Here is a 16,068-nt window from a genome sequence, read left to right on the forward strand (position 1 = left end):
TTTTTTTAACAGCAATGTGCCTATTCAATTTTTAGTTTGTATAAATGTGTTGTGGTTATGTAAGATGTTAACATTAGGGGAAGCTGGGTGAAGGGAATATGGGAACTCTACTATCCTCATGATTCTTCTATAAGTATAAAACTATTTTAAAAAAATAAGTTCAGCAAGGGAAATGCTGAGATGAAATGGAACTAGCACAGAATCCACAAGTAGAGGGTATAGATCTTGGCTCTTGAACTGGTCGTGTGATGTTAAACAAATTGCTTCACCCCACTGAGCCTCCATTTCCTTATCAGTAAAATATGCTTAATAATAGCTATCTCATAATTTGTGAGATTAAAGATTGTTAATCAAGGTCAGTCAGGAAAACAGGCACAATGCTTATTTTAATAGGGAGAATGTAACAGAAGAAACTGGCTAAATGGGTATAAGAGAAAGAACTAAAACACAAAAAGGGGACACTGAGCTGACAAAGACAGAAACTGCAGGAAGCAGTTCCACCCCCAGGGCTGAGGGAACGAAGGGGAGAGGTTGGGGGTTGGGTTCGCAGATCCTAGAAACCCAGAGGGGAGGCCTTCTGAAGCTGGCACTCAGACTTCTTGAGGTGGGGGTACCACTCATGGTTCTGGGTTTGTTTTGGGGGGACAACAAATGAACAAACAAAACAACTGGAGACTGGAACACACTGCAGCTGCTCTGGTGAAGAAGCATTGCTGAGACGGTGGTCATGGGAAGAGCAGCTGGACAGGAAGCAGCCTGTCCTTCTCCAGACCTGTAGACCCTCTAGCGCCCTCCATTGGCAGTGCCGCGCAGGGAGCAGCAGACAGTGAGAAGGGTGGCTCCCGGAGGCCCTGCGCCAGCATCACAAAACTGAGTTAGAGGGTGGTTTCAGGCTGGGAGGCAACAGCTTAACTGTCCTGGAGGTGAAATAACTTTGTAAACCCACTGGTACTTATTATCACTACTTCTTTTAAGTGCCTAGGCTAACTGCTTGCTCTCCCTCTCTTTTAAAAACATTTACCTTACAGATTAGCAGAGGACATAAACCTCTAGTGTTATCAGTATTTAAAATTGCAATAAATGGAAAATTTAGATAAAGACTACATTCTAATCTATAATTATCCCAACCTTTACCACAAAGTTTATCAGTACTGCCTTCTAAAGACAAAGCATACATCTGATTAATTCTGTAATAATCAGGGCTACTATTTTACGTGATTGGCCTGGTAAGACCATTTTACAGAATGAAATAAATGTACTGCTTAGGGATGTTATTTACATGTAACCACTGTTAATCTATTTGACCTAAAATTCTGACTTCTATAGACTTTTGTAGAACAGTTTCATTAAAATTTAAGGCCACTGTGCATATTTTTAAAAGCCGAAAAAGTTAACCAAATTTTTCTTTGAAATGCAACACCAGTAAGTATAATTTCCCGTAAGATGGGGCGTACAATGACAACAGGAAACAGAGGTGACAGTGTGCACACTTGGTTTCAGTATGTTTCAAAGAAATTTCGAGGAAATTCCTACAACACAGATGCTGGAGAGTTTCACTGCTGAATACCATAGCAGTTCTTTGCACTCTGGTTAAAAAAAAAAAAAGCATTAAACAATAAACCCAAAGTTCAAGCATTTAGCGTCACTTTTCAAGTCAGTACACTTCTGTCATAAAGTTCCTTTCTCCAAGCTTCCATAAGACTATGTCTACACTTCATTTTTTACTTCCCCCTTTGTACTATAACCATGTGTGTGTCTGATGTTCTCTACAAGATTATAAGTTTGAGGGCAAAATCCATGTTGGAGTCATCTTGGATCATGCCCAGTGATTATACCAACACACACAGAAGACAGAAATAGATGTCTGTAGAATGGACCCATGAGCAATGAGATCTTCAGAAAAGCACGCCGTGTGCCCATGGAGACACTCTAGATTTTGAGCTCTCAGACTAACCAGCATATTGGCACAGTCAATGCTCAGAAAATAACTGAAAAACAGATCACGACATGTTTTTAATTAAGGGTTTGTGAAATAATATTTATTAAGCTTAACTAGGAGCTAAGACCCTCTGGTCCTGCAGTGAGCTGTGTGCAAGACTGGAGAATGAAGATGAAATGACTTAATAAAACAAGTACAACAGCAGGAGCTGGAAGATCCAGGTTCATGCCTTAGTTCTCTACTTACTGATATGCAAGACTTTGAGCAAGTAATTCAGTGTCTCTGGGAACTGATGTCCTCATCTGTAAAATGTGATTTATAGCTCCTGACTATCTCATAGGATGATTAAGATCAAATAAAAATGTTGAAAATCATACAGGGCTATGAAAATATAGGCTGCCATTAGTGATCACTAGTGATTATCATTAATAATAACATAATCTTCATTAAAGGAGTCTACTTGTAATGCCATTTTGAATACTTGGGAAAAAGAACGTATAAATGAAATATAAGCAATTAATAAGTATCTCTTATTAATAATCCCAAAGCACTTGAAGTAAATACAATTAGGACATATATCACTTTGTTGTGACCCAGAACAATTATCGTCAATCTGCCCCATACTCTACTGGAATTTAACCTCTTGGGAACAGCAAACCCCCTATGAAGACATATAAATTCCTAGCATGGTGAATGGAAGGCTCTTTGAGATTGTTGGTTTATGATTAGAAGGGAAATGGTCACTTGATTTATGATAAGGCAATGCTGCAATGTAGTGGGGAAAAGGACGGATGGTCTTTTCAATAATCAATCCTGGGTTAATTAAAACACAAACAAATAAAAAAACCTTGGCCTCCTACTTCACAGCATACCCAAAAACCCATTCTTGGATGGCAATCCCAAATATGAAAGGTAAAACAATGTTATTAGTGGGAAACTAGAGCATCTTCATGATTTTGGTAATAGAAAGATTTTTGAAATAGCATACAAAAAGTGCTACCTTATAAGAAAAAAGTTAATAAATTGGACTACATTAATATTTAGAAGACACCATTAAGAGAGTGAAAAGGCAAGCGGAGACTGGGAGAAGATGTCTAAGATACATTTATCTGACAAAGGGCTCATATTCCTTATCATTTCCTTACTAAGAAAGAAAAAGCAGATAAGCTAATAGGAAAATGGGCAAATGATGTAAACTCACACTCTACAAAAGAGGAATCCAAATGGCTAAGAAACATATGAGAAGGTGCCTAACCTCATTAATCATCAGGAAAATGAAAATTTATTCTTACACACCCACCAGAACAGCTAACATGAAAAAGATGGAAAATACTACGTGCTGGGACTCTAAACACCGCTGGTGGAAATAAAACTGGCATAATCACTTTGGAAACTGTTCAGCAGTATTTACTACAGCATATTCTATGACCCAGCAATTCCACCCCTAGATATAGTCCTAACAGGTACGCATACATATGCTAAACAAAATACATATAATAGAATGTTCATAGCAGCATTATTTGCAATACCTAAAATTCCCAAAACAACAGAATGATCAATGCCTATAAAAAAATAGAGTGGATAAACTGTGGTATACGCTGTGGATTGATTGAATTGCGTTCCCCAAAGTCCATACCTTAAAGCTTAATCTCCACTGTAACTGTTGAGGGTGGGAAATCCTATTATGGTAATTGAAAGGTGGGGCCTTGAAGAGATGATTAGGTTGTTGGACCATGTGGTAGTGAGTGGATTAATAATGGTGTTCAGGGGCATGGTTCTGAGGGCTTTAAAAGGAGTGCATGTGAGAGTCTCTCTCTCTGCTCTACCACTTTCTGCCATGTGAGACCCCTAGGTCACTACTGCCACTACCAAGGCCTTCACCAAATGTGTTCCCGGGACTTTGAAACACCAAATGCGTTTCCCAGCCTCCGAAATAGTAAGGAATAAATTTCTTTTTCTTTATAAATCACCCAGTTTCAGGTATTTATGTTATAAGCAACAGAAATAGACTAATATAGTATACTCATACAACGTAATACTATACAGGAATGAGAATGAACTGTATACAGCAATAGTTCATTTCTTCTCATTGCTGTATGCAATGATATATAAGCGTACTTCAAAAAGTTCATGGGAAAATTTGTATTATCTTTTAATTCTATTTTCCACAAACCTCATATGTAAATGTCTCAAACATTCTGAGTGAAAGGAGCCAGACCTAAAAGAGCACACACTACATCGTTCCACTTATATAAAGTTCAGACCAGCAGAGAAGTCAGGATCGTGGTTACCTTGAGCTAGAGGTGCTGATTGAATGGGGGCAGATGGGGAGCTTCTGGGGGACTGGCTACGTGCTATTTCTTGATCTGGATGCTGTTCACAGAGATGTGTTTACTTTGTGAAAATCAACTGCACACGTATGATTTGTCACCTTTCAGTATATATGTTACACTTCAATAAATATAATTTTTAAAAAGGACAAGCCAGCCCTATGTAATTGGTTCTAGAATGATCCCAAAATACACTATTAAATTAAAAAACAAGGGCAGAGTATGTAGGGCAATGTTGTGATGTGCTGGCACCCCACCTACATCTCCTTCCCAGGTCTCTGTACCCAACCCCAGCTGCTGAGAGTGTGGGCTACAAATAGCTACAGCTGTTCCTTCTCCAAGAACTGAGAACCAGAGACATCTGGTCCATGAGAATCCCCTGATTGCCCCTTCCTGGTACCACCCCTAGGGGCAGCCAATAGCCAGTGACTGATTGACAGAGAACTACAAAAGGTCAGCCCCCTTACCTCAAGATGGGGCAACTCTGTGGAGCAAGAATACTCCGAAGCTTTCCTGTGGGTCCAGGTCTCTGCCAAGACCACACTGTTGTTTGGTTTTGCTCCCCTACCCCCTCCAGCTTCCCCTTCCCCAGGGAGCATTCCTTCAACAAATAGATTTCACAAAGATCTCTACCTCAGGCTTTGCTCCCAGAGAACCAGACCTAAACCAGCTGGTTGTCTAAGATATCAGAGGTTGTTTAAAGAAGTGGACTCTGCGGGTGGGATTTTGGGGGTGGATCAGCCACCAGCAGATGGCAATGAGGACCCATCACTGAGGTGTGTACAGTATGTGTGGTCCCCAGCCTGCTGCAGACTTTCTCCTGTGGTGAAGGGGCATAGCAGACATGTGGCAGTTTAATGCACTGGCTGGTTTGATGTCCCTGGTACAGGACGCAGGGAAGAAACGGTTGTAATGAAGACTGTGGAACTGGGTGGCTGTTATTACGAGCCATCCATTTACTGAAAAGGAAAAATGACAGTCTCAGACACAGCAATCAACAATTTAAAGTCAACTTTGACAGTCAGAGAGCCTCCTTTCGCAACATTTAAAGTCTCATCTCTTGCAGGCATAGGACCTAATTTTAAAGAGTGGCAGAACTGAAAAGAAGGCTGAACTCTCAGCCTTGGCAAGTCTATTTGCCAAAGGAAGGGCCCTGGTAGGAAAGGCATGAATGCTAAGACTTGGGATGGGGATTTCTGTGCATATGGACCTGAGAACCATGATCCCCAGATTCCCTGGCCTGCCAAGTGGCCCACTCCCTCCCCTGGCAGATGGAGGAAGCTGTCCCCCTTTGCTTGATGACAGTGCAGAGGCCTCACATGAAGCAATCACCTTCCCAGACCGTGCTCACCCTAAAGAGAACCTACCCTCCATCTTCCCTACTGGCCACTGGACCATAACTGGGGTCAAATCTCAGCATCACTCACTCAACATGGGCCTACTGGGCCTGTTGAGAGGAAGGGGCTTATAATGCTAGAGATGCTGCAGGACCTGGTAACACTGGGCCCTGCACTGACAGGGCCCAGAGCATGTGAGGGAGTGGATCCTGAGAGTGCAGGATCAAGGGCAATGGAATATAAAGCAGGGTGAGGGACAACCTGTCGATATGGGGACGATCTCTCCTGACAGAATTAATACCTTGACAAGGGCCCTGGGTCTCACACGTGCTGGGGGAGGGGAGCTCTTGAGAGCTTGGAAAAGTAACGGACCACATTAAATGAATCCAGAACTGCCACAGGAGTCTTTGGAAGAAAAGCTCAAAAGGCTTAGAAGTGTAGGCACACTAGAATGGGTCTGCACATTCAACAGGAAAACCCACTACTGGGCTATGTCCTTCGAGTGGGCCCGGAAGATACTCTAACTACCAAAGCCTAGATTCTGCCTCTTACATAGTTTACCGGCGTAGATTCTGTCTCACGCATCAGAGTCCTCTTCATTCCTACTGCAACCTGAGCTCAGTCTTCCGTCAAATCTCATCTGGACAACTGGTTCCCCTGTATCCATTCTCACAACCCTCTAAACCACAGTCTTTCACAATGTATATTCTATGACCCCCCAGGTTAAAACCCATTAGCAGTTCCCCAGGCCTACAGGATAAAAGGCCAAAGCTCACAGGAAGCCACACGAGGGCCCCTTGTCTAGGCCCAGTTTGACAGCCTTATCTCTTGCGGTGTCTCCTCCTACCCCGGGGACCCTACGTGCTAGTTATGCTGAGTCATCTGTGGCACACAGACCTCGCCTTGGTGCTTCTGTGCCTCTGCTCAACAACCCTCCTCCAACAAGCTCATGCTTTCTAGCTACACGATAAGTTCCTTCAGGCAGGATTGAATTTTATCTGTTTTTACATCTCTAGTGTCTAACATTAACCCGGAGAACCACAGATGTTCAGTAGAATGTTAAATGAATGAGGAAATGAATGAATGAGTCAATCAATCAAGGATTTATGTAATGGGGAGGGGAGAAAGATCAACAGTGGGCACAGTCTAATGATTATTAAAGAAAACTATCTTCTCAATTAGCACAGAAACCAAATTAAGAAAAGAACAGAGAAGCAGAAACTATTTCCTTATCCTCCTTCTCTTCTTCCTACTCCCAGTGAATTGTTTTATAATCCAAATTGTTTTTGAAATTCTTACATAGAAAAGGTAATCCGCTAGGTTTACACCTAGTAAAAACTCACATCCTGTTCCTCATTCATCCCCAGAAAAGTTTCTTCTCCAGAGAACCTTTTCCTTTCTCTAAATTCAAATTATATTGCAACCCCTTTCTACAACTGTAATCCACAAAACTATACCCTGAAATTTACATGCCACACACAACTGTGATCACCGTTTTACATCTCAAAGCAATGCAGTAGATCTAACATGTAATGTCCTACTTCACTAACCTCAGCCAACACAGCATCCTTAGCTAAAAAAGGTAAGGAGCAAACTTAGTTGCTGTATTTTGCATTAAAAAAAAAAAAAAATCCAGGCAGTAGTTTCAAAGTATCTTCCCCAAGATATTTAACTACAAAGGGAAAGATGACAACCCTACTGTGGAGAAATCCATGGTGAATTATATCTCAATGAAGCTGTTATGAAAAAAATTATGCAGATGTGATCAGGGTTGGGCACACAGAGGACAGCTAAGGTAAGGTGCAGGCAATGTTCCACTTCTCAATCTGGGTGGTGGTTATAAGGGTGTTTGCTTTATACTTCTTTAAACTGTAGATATATGGTTTATATACTTATGTATAAATAGCTCACGATAAAAAAAAGTGAAAAGAAAAAACAATGGAAAGTAAATTAAAAGTAGCTATTTTTTGTATTCAAAAGGAAAGTTAAAAAAGAAAGAACAGCCATATCAATACTAACAGGTACTAATGCTGATTCAGCTTCTCTTGGAGCACCCCTACTCATCACTGATGGCCTCCGCGTGAAGCGTGACTGCACTAGGTGACGCAGCTCACTGGCCTCCATCCCACCACCGCCTGCTCACAGCACTGGGACCCCTGTCCCTCTGATGAACCATCTACTACAGAGATCCAACTCCATAAAACACAGGTCTCAGAGCAGGAAACTCTTAGAACAGATGCCACATAAAAAATCCCCTTTATAGGGCCAAGTAACAAATGCTTGGAACCGACTAGCTTTCCAAAGCTCTCTTTTTCATGCTACCACTTATTTTCTAACGGTGTAGTTAGTTTTACACATACTGTTAAGCCTCGTATTTTATGCTCTCATATACCTTAAAAAAAAACACCTATTCTACTCTTCATATGAAAGTAACCAGTTTTTTTTTTTTTTAATGTTATCCCTGGAATCAAGAGATAGTTGATTAATTAGAGTGCAGCTTTATAACCCCAAGGTCACAGGTTCAGATCCACATACTGGCCAGCCACCCCCTCAAAAAAAAAAAAAAAAAGAGAGAGAGAGAGTTAAAACTAACTCTTGAGTAAAATCTACAATTTGGTTATACTCTCTCTCGGTATTTGGAAATATGATTATGATGTTATCTATACAATGCAAAATAGTCTTTGTTTACGTATTCAGTATTTATTCATGAAGGGACAGGGAGCAACTTTCCCTAGAAGGAGACATTGAAATAATTTCCTCATCTCTATTAAGGATAAAAAGTAATATAAATGGAATATACGTTTTTGGTAAGAACATAAAAACAAGCTGAATTTCAAAATTGAACCTACAATACCTTCATTTACATTATTTCCTAAAGCTGAATAGTTATTTGTTCCCTAGCCTAATAATGGTGTGTGTGTGTGCCTTAAAAACTAAATGCAACACCCCTATTCATAGCATTACCCACAACAGCCAAAAGGTGGAAGCAACCCAAGTGTCCACAGACAGATAAATGGATAAACAAAATGTGGTTATCCATACAATGGAATATTATTTAGTCTTAAAAAGGAAGGAAATTCTGACATGTGCTACAAAATGGATGAACTCCGAGAATATTATGCTAAGTGAAATAAGCCAGTCACAAAAGGACAAACATTATATGATTCCACTCCTATGAGGTACCTAGAGTAGTCAAATTCATAGAGACAGAAAGTAGAATGGTGGATGCCAGAGGCTGCTGGGAGGGTGAAATGGGGAGTTAGTATTTAATGGGGACAGTTTCAGCTTTGCAAGATGAAAAGCATTCTGAGGTATGTTGCACAACAATGTAAATGTACTTCTGAACTGTATACTTAAAAATGGTTAAGATGGTAAATTTCATGTTATGTGTATTTTACACAATTTAAAAAAAAAACACTGGGTGTAAAGGGAAAGGTTGAGAATACCCTTTATTGAACTAAGCAGGGTGGGCACCCCTGGGGAGAGCCTAGAAGTAGGGAGACATGTATCATAAGAATGCTGTTTTTAAAAAGTTCTTAAGTGGAACTCTGTAAAGCTCTAAGGCATTTAAAAAGTATAAATTTCTGTTCCTAAGTTCAGCTCTTTTATAGACTGGGTTTTCTTTTATCCTTAGGTTGTTAAAAAGCAGGCCACATCTGTATGGCACTGAACATTTCTGAGGTGAATCACCGCATGTTGGCACTAGGAGGACAAGGCTACCTGGCTCCACTCCTCACCATACTTACTGGCTTTTTGTCATCCCCCACAAGCCCCCAACCACTTCCTGGCTCATAGCCCCACCCTGCTCGGCAGACCTCATCTTTTCTGTAGTTCACTAGAAAAATTACAAGCATTATTTTGTGAACTTCCTTAATTTTCCTACTTCTATATTTTCTCCTAGACCTATTTCCTGCCTCTGCTCAGAAGTATTCCCTTCTCTATTTTTAAAGAAAATTAAAATGCTCTGAATTTAAAAATGAAAGCATGCTCATTAGAGAAAATTCAAACACGCAGAAGAATATGCAGTAAGAAGTAAATACCCTCCTCCCTGATATACCCCAAGAGTCACCACTATAACAGTTTTTTGTTGTTGTTATTGTTGTTTTAAAAAGATGACTGGTAAGGGGATCTTAACCCTTGACTTGGTGTTGTCAGCACCATGCTCTCCCATGTGAGCTAACCAGCCATCACTAATTAGGGATTCAAACCCATGGCCTTGGTGTTATTAGCACCACACTCTCCCAAGTGAGCCACAGGCCGGCCCTCACTGTAACAGTTTAAAATGCATTGTTCTCTTACGCATTTTTATGTAGCTATAAATATATATACATAAGTGCACACGTATATACATATTGTTATTTTTATCAGAAATGAAATCAGACTCTACATTATATACTACAACTTGCTTTTTTTGGTAAGTGAGTGGTTGAAGATATATTTTCACCTCAGCGGACACACATCCACTTCATTTTTGGCTGAATAATAGTTCATAGCACAGACACACCATAACTTATTTAACCATTCCCCTAAAATGGGCATTTATATATTTTCTAATTTTCACTTGTACAAGTAATGTTACAATATATATTGTAAATAGGAATCATTTCACATTCTTTAAAGTATTTCTGCAGAAGAGATTTAGAAAAGTGAAACAGCTGGGTCAAAAGGTAGGCACAACTAAAAATGTAATAAACATTGCTAAGCTGAATGCCAAAAACAATTAAGTTAGTGTGCAAAAGGCAAATAACCCAATCTCTCTCTTTTCTCTCTCTCTCTCTCTCTCTCTCTCTCTCTCACACACACACACACACACGCACGCGCGCGCACATGTGCACATGCACAGGAATAAGAGGCCCATCCCGCCACAGGCTTTAAGGCTGTAGGGCAGTAGGCATCAGGGTCCTTGTACTGTAACTGACCAGGCCAGCCACCCAGAGCCCAGGGCACAAATTAATCTCCAAACCTAACTCGTGCACAGCACCACATTTTAAGTGGTGGCCTCCCACAGAGGCTGTTCCACAGAGTGTCCTCTGCCTCCACTGTCCCTCAACTCACACTGCCCACGATTCTCAAATCTGCAACCTGTTTATTTTTAATGCTATTATCCTAGTTTAGGCTCAGTGATTAGCCAACACTTTAACCAACAGCACAAAGCTAGTCAGTGGCAAAGCCACTGATGACTATGACCTTCATCACTGCCATAGAAAGTAAAGTAAAAACTTCTTAGTACAATATCCACAGCCCTTCAAACACAGGCCCAGTTGGTCTCTCCAGCCTCATTCCCACCACCGTCACTCACAATCCAGTCCTTAGGACCACTTGCCATTCTGGAAACTAGCATGTACTTCTGTACCTTTGTGTTTCCTCAGTACCTTATTAACTCTGCCTCAGATGCCTCTCCTGTCTCCCCCACCTGGGAAATCCTACTTGTCCCTCCAGTCTCAAGGGTTCATCTTTCAGAAGCCCTTGCCTGACAGAGAGGGCATCCCCATTCCTCTGTGCTCTAGGGCACGCTGGTCCTCTCCCTCCTGCAGAAGCCACCATAGTATATCACAGTCAGGAGCAAGTCTACCTATTGCACTCTGCTGTGAGCTCCTTCAGGAGAGGGCCAGGCCTTTTCATATCTGCATTTCTAGTTCCTAGCTTAATATCTGCCTCATCAATATTTGTTGAATGAATGAATGTCACCAGGACTGACAGAATAATATTCTTTTTCTTTTCTGCCACAAAGCTCTACATGTGCAAAATTCTACTTCACAAATGGATATATTGTCAAGTTTCTTTAAATAACTTGCTTTCCCTACACACATGTGAATAAAAGGGTCAATTAACAAAAGGTGGATTTAAGTACAACTTTTTGGTATATCTCTATTAGAGAAAGACGAAAAGCACACTGTGTGCACCTGAGGTCTTGGCAATAATGCCAGCTGTGCAGCCCTGGTTGCAGAGAGCATGAGGAGGAAGAAACCTTGTCAACGGGGCCAAGCTACAGAACACACAAGATAATGTGTACTATTAGAAGCTAGACTAAAGGGCCGGCCCGTGGCTCACTGGGGAGAGTGTGGTGCTGATAATACTAAGGCCACGGGTTCGGTTCCCATATAGGGATGGCCAGTTAGCTCACTGGGTGAGTATGGTGCTGACAACACCAAGTCAAGGGTTAAGATCCCCTTACCAGTCATCTTTAAAAAAAAAAAAGAAGCTAGACTAAAGCTCAACTGCTTTCCCTCTAAGATGAGAGGAAGGGTTTGAACTCCTGGCTACAAATATCAGTTAGATATTATAACACCAAGGTCAAGGTTGGGGATCGCCATATCAGCCAGTCACCAAAACGAAACAAAACAAAAACCAAAAGGCAGGTAGAGTCAAGGCAGCACGCGATACTCTGACAATCCTAAATTCACTAAGCCTCTAAATAACTTAGAGCTTTAGCAGTAATTTATCTCAACAAAATAAGATCTAACTCAATAAAAGAGCAAACAAAGCAGCACCAGCTCTTCCCCACCTAGAAAGGGCAGGGATGGTCTTTATTAAACATTTTATAACCGTGATTCACAGACACCTTAGCTCCTCTATATAGGGACCAGGGCAGAAAGACCTTTAGAAGCCCTGTTCGCTACTTAACGGCAGTACTTAAAAACTAGTGTATATTCTCTTCACTCAGAACTATCAGTAGCTGCAGAAATAACCAACTTGAAATGTTAGCAAGTATAGCTAACATTGCCCCATGCTGCTTTTCATCTGGCAATTCCAATGTATTTTTCAAGCATTCCTCTAAAGTCAGAACTGTCCCCACTTTACAAGCGGGTAATTTGAGAGCCGAAGTGCCAGACTGGCCAAGGTTATAAAGAGTAAGATATAAATAAAACTTGAAATCTTGATTCCAACTCTCTTCAACCATCTTTCTGTATATACATACACTCTACTTTCCTTAAAATTGATCCTTAAGACTTGATAATAAATTTGGCTTTCACGGATTATCCTAAGTGGTGGATCTGTAGTGCTTCAGTAAAAACTACAGGCTAAGTGATAGCTCATTCCAATGATAGCCTTTTTAGTCTGCTCATTCAGAAATGATAGGAAATACCACAAATCCCAGATGCCAGGAAGTCTATGGCATTTATATATTTTAATATAACAATTTATTTCAACATATTTCACTGCCCTTATTCATTCTCTCTGGAAAGAGGAGCCACTATTGCCTCGTCCTCCTAGGTGGTTTTAAAAAGCTGTCCTCTCTCCTCTGTAACCTAACACTCATTTGCTGATACTAGAGATCTGTTACTAGAGAGTGGAAGTCAGGTCTTCAAAACTAAAGCTACATGTCAATCTTCAATCTCTGGGCCTTCCCCTAAACAAGTGTGATGTGTGGTAATGGCAAAACCCAGAGGTCAGCTCAGCAGATGGAATTACACACCAAATACAAACTCTCTGAAGAGATATTCCAAGAGAACATATCACTGCTACTCATTCTACTTTTAGATGCTATCCGTAGCTCATATATTGCGCTTGATGATTTACACAAATGGACTCATAGACAGGATGTGGACAGAGATCCTGAGCACAGCTGACCTTATGAGCAGAAATGGCAGAGGCGCTCAGGCTCTGGAACAGACTGCTGGGTTCAAATCCTGAGTTGATCCCTTACAGGCTTTGTAATCTTTATTTAAACTCCTTGTGCCTCATGTTCTTCACCTGTCCAATGAGGACCTTGCTCAATAGGATGAAAGGACAAAATGAGATAACACACATGAAGCACTTAGAACAACCAGGCCTGGCAAATAGTAGGTGTTCAATAAACGTCAGCCATTATTATTATTAAATAACATGTGGTGAAAGAAAAGGGAAACATGCTACCTTTATTCTGTATGCTATATTTCTATGCAGCTATTTGAAGTTACTCTGATTTGCTTTCCTAACATGAAATTATATCTTTTAAAAACATTTGTTCTTTACAAATTAAGCATACTTAATGATTACTACATAAAAAAACAACCAAAACAACTGCCATGTCAATGCTCCTTTGGGAAAAAGCCTCAAACTTAAGGTCAAGGCTGCTAGTAGTTTAGGAAGAGCTCAGTCATTCACAGGCCTACACAAAGGTATAAACGAGGCAACTACACTTTGGAAAAGTTTTCCACCCAGTATAAACCCCAACATGAACCTAAAGAAACATGTACTTATTTAAAAATCATCTTCATGGCCTAAAAAGACAAAATTAAAAAATATATATATATACGTAAACTATTCTGACATCAGAGGAAAGAAAAAATAAAAAATGAAACTGATACAAATGTTAAGTCTGTGTAAGCAGAATCAGCTATTTTCTAAGCATGAGCTGATTACTGGTGAGTGAGGAAAAATTCTTATCTAACTCTATCAGAAAAAAAGAAACATCTATCTACTTGAATTGCTAAAGCAGTAGTAGCAAAATTAAAGAGCAGACATTTGACAAGTACTACTTGGCATAACTTAATCTGAAGCAGAAGGGACTTGGTATTTTGAAAAAAATACACTGCACTAAAAATTAGAAGAGGGATCACTCCAGATAGAAAGGAAGAAAAAACCAAAAAAAGCTATTAACTAAAAGGCAAGATGGAAGACTGTCATCAGATCAATCTTCCTTAAAAAACAAAACAAAACAATTTCTCCAGGTCCCTCACCTGCCTAAAAATCTTAAATATTCCTGGTAGCCTATAGGAGATAGTCAAAAACCTCTCAAGGTAACGGAGACCCCACCTACCTTTCCAATCTTATTTGGCCATCATCAGGCCAGACTGGTTTCCTTGCTTGTTCCTGAGGAGAGCAAACCATACTAATTTCAGCTCTGTATCATCCCCAGCGCCTATCACAGCACCTGGCACACGGGTGTTGCTCATAAACATTTGCTCATTCAACAACATGAATGCTTTTAGGCCTATCTCCTGGGAAGCCCCCTCCTCACCCACCTCCTCAAAGTCCCTCTCTACTCCCTCCACCTCTTCTCAACACAGCACCAAAGCAATCTGCCCTTGCCATTCTCTTCTCCCACTCAACTGAATTCCTACAGAATTCAATCACTTCACATCTTCACTGTTATTTAAACATTTCCTGCTTATATGTTTTGTCTGCCCCCCATAATGGGAGTTTCTTGAGAAAGGCAGCATACCGGAGGCAGTGAGAAGCAGTGGAAAGATTATCGATCTGTGGCCAGACAAACCCAGTTATGTGATTTTGAGAAACGTTTGTATAAAATGCTTAAAACAGTGTATAACTTCATAACTTCTACCTACCATCATTATTCATCTCTCAGAACCTCAGTTCTCTCACTCATAAAATGGAAAAAATAATAAGTCTTCTGTCAGGTGGGTCTTCATAAGGAGTGGGAACAACGTCTGAAAAGTCATCCTCAGCATGCAGTAGCCACTCAATAGCCACCAGGCACCTATTACTGCAAAGCCTAAGCTGGGCGCAGAGAAGGTACTTAAAACTTTATGGAATGAGGGGCCAGGCCCATGGCTCACTCAGGAGAGTGTGGTGCTGATAACACCAAGGCCACAGGTTCAGATCTCTATATAGGGATGGCCGGTTAGCTCACTGGGTGAGCGTGGTGCTGACAACACCAATTCAAGGGTTAAGATACCTTTACCGGTCATCTTTAAAAAACAAAAACAAACAAAAAAACCCAAAACCAACTATATGGAATGAGCTCAGCAAACAACTGAGAGGGACGTACTCTAATGTTAACTCAGACATCCAGGGAAACTTTTCCAGTTATTCATTCAGCAAATATTTATTAAAGGCCTATCATGGGCCGAGCCCGTGGCGCACTCTGGAGAGTGCAGCGCTGGGAGCGCAGCGACGCTCCCGCCGCGGGTTCGGATCCTATATAGGAATGGCCGGTGCACTCACTGGCTGAGCACCGGTCACGAAAAAGACAAAAAAAATAAAAAAATAAAAAATAAATAAAGGCCTATCATTATGTGCTAGGCTTTCTTCTATGTCTGGGAAACAACAGCAACAATACATTCTAAAGAGGAAGGCAGGTAAAAAACAGAGAACAAGACAAACAAATAAGACTTTGGTGTTAAGTGCTATGAAGAAGAAAAAAATAAAAGCAAGGTGAAGGCAAGCTGGCAGGGTTGGACCGGGCTGTCTGAAGAGGTGGCATTCAGGCAGAGATCTGAATCCTCAGAAGCTTAATTTTGTGAGACTCATCCTCACCCTGCCACAGACTCCATCCAGTAGCCTTTCAACGGGTCTCCTCTAGTGCCAAGAGACCCAGCATGACCAAAAAGGCTGTGGTCTGGTTCCTAAGGCTCCTCTCGACTCATACCAAACTACAAATTCTGCTGAACCAGGCATTGCAAACTTATTATTATTATTATTATTTTTTAAAAGATGACCGGTAAGGGGATCTTAACCCTTGACTTGGTGTGGTCAGCACCACGCTCACCCAGTGAGCGAACCGGCCATCCGTATA

General features: G+C 40.9%; 1 protein-coding gene across 2 annotated transcripts in view; it reads right to left on the reverse strand.

Moving 5' to 3' along the window:
• RNF157 (ring finger protein 157) overlaps positions 1–16,068 on the reverse strand; it is a 77,700-nt gene that overhangs the window by 39,863 nt on the left and 21,769 nt on the right. The gene's annotated exons all lie outside the window — the stretch shown is intronic.

Source organism: Cynocephalus volans, chromosome 16 (genome assembly GCF_027409185.1).
Source record: "Cynocephalus volans isolate mCynVol1 chromosome 16, mCynVol1.pri, whole genome shotgun sequence".
NCBI classification, from domain to species: Eukaryota; Metazoa; Chordata; class Mammalia; order Dermoptera; family Cynocephalidae; genus Cynocephalus; species Cynocephalus volans.